Raw genomic sequence first — 1,863 nt, forward strand, 5'->3', positions numbered from 1 at the left:
GGAGCTCTTAAGAGTTATTCACTCTGAAAATACTTTAATGATTAGGTATCTCAGGATTCAGCCTTTATAGAACCAAAAATATATGTCACTTTTAATCTCTCAATCAGTGATTTCTCAAAATGAATCTGGCAAACCATTTTACATTTATCTTCCAACATGCCTGTGAGGAAGAAACTAGAGCAAATAAGATGGAAACCCCCGGCAAGGTAGGTGAGTAATGATGATTGTGTCTTTCCAATTCATCTTCTCCCTCACAAAGTAAGTGGCTGGAATTTGCAATTACTGTGGGGCTGTTTGTTAGTGATGACAACTGCATGGTCTCAGTTTGGAAAACGTGTTCTGTTCTGGGTTCTTGAGTCATGTGAGGCCACTTGCCATCTTTCTTTTTTTTTTTTAAGTGACAAAGAGTGATAATTTAATTTCTGAAGTGTAATGACCAACAAGCACTTAATGATCACTTCAGCCTAGATTCCCCTTTATTTTTCAAATAAAAATATCAAGGCATAATTTATTTTTTATTATCACTAACAGGCATAATTCATACTGATTTTCCTGGTATAAAATTATGTGGTGGCCACAGATGGAGCCTGGGTGCTGTGCACAGAAGCCCTGGCATGGGTCTTTACAAGATGGTCATTGAGTTCCTGATAGTGAGACTTGGTCAACACAGCCTCTTTCCAGAGGTCAGGGAGGCAAGCTATAGATCTTGAAGATGGCATCAAAGGTGGCCTTGGTGAAGTTGCCCAGGGTGGCAGTGCAGCCCTGGCTGAGGTATAGGAGTCATTGATACTGGCCATCCTTAGCAGCTTCTGGGGCACGGGGGCTGAGACATGCCAGTGCCCCTGGGGACAGGAATGAAGCACACCAGCATGGAGCCACAGTGCCTGATCCACTTGCAAGGGATGGTATGGGGTTTGTGATCTTGTCCCCCAGGGACCTCGCTGCACAGGGAAAATAGAGACCTTGGCTAGGATAATGGCTCCATGGATGACAGTGGCTACCTCCTTGGTTCACTTAACACCCAGAGCAACATGTCCATTGTCCCCAAAGGCAACAAATGCCTTGAACCAAGTCCTAGGCCAGCGCATGTCTGCTTTTGCATGAGCATAAACTTCAAAACTTCATCCTTGAGAAATGCCCCCAAGAAAAAGTCAATGATCTCAGATTCCTTGATGGGCAGGGAGAAGAGATAGAATCTGCTCCAAGGACTTGATCAAAGACATCCTTGGTCAGGTGGCCCAGTTTGGTGACAGGGACCCACTCCTTGTCCTTGACCTTGCCTCTGTGAGCTCCGTGGCCTTGACCCTAACTGCGACCCCAGGCAAGACCTCAGTCCCTGGATGCCACTGCTAAATCCTCCAAAGCCTCCGCAGCTTCCCATTGCAGGGTGTCTGGGGCCTCTGAACCCTCCCTCAGCACTAGCATCATCTGCCATTGGATGTTTCCTTGGAAAAGTGGCTCAAGTCATAATTTTAAAGAAGATGAATTTCAAAGAAGTTGAAAGCCAAAAGTTAAACAGAGTGAGAATGAGAACTTCTAGAAGATAGTTTATTATTTCAAATACATATTAAGCATATTTGTTTGTGGAATATCATGATTGTGGAAATAAATAATGTATTTCTGTCCTCAAGGAGCTTTTCATTCTGTAAGGGAGGCAGACAGGAAAAAATAGCTATGAAACAAGAAGGAAACAACTTCCAGAACAGAAGCAGAAATGGCTTGATATAATGACGAAGTTATGTTAAATACTTCAGCATAGACAATATTATATATGTAAACAACAGATATGTGTATATAATGTATATACATAACATATGTATATATGTGTATATATACATATACTATGTATATTTTGTGTATATA

The 1,863-nt window shown here is 42.1% G+C and overlaps 1 pseudogene; it reads right to left on the bottom strand.

Annotated features, from left to right (window-relative positions):
* Positions 1 to 563: 563 nt before the first annotated feature.
* LOC118498235 lies at positions 564 to 1,435 on the bottom strand (annotated as a pseudogene).
* Between the last annotated feature and the right edge of the window lie 428 nt (positions 1,436 to 1,863).

Source organism: Phyllostomus discolor, chromosome 2, assembly GCF_004126475.2.
Source record: "Phyllostomus discolor isolate MPI-MPIP mPhyDis1 chromosome 2, mPhyDis1.pri.v3, whole genome shotgun sequence".
Classification (NCBI taxonomy): domain Eukaryota; kingdom Metazoa; phylum Chordata; class Mammalia; order Chiroptera; family Phyllostomidae; genus Phyllostomus; species Phyllostomus discolor.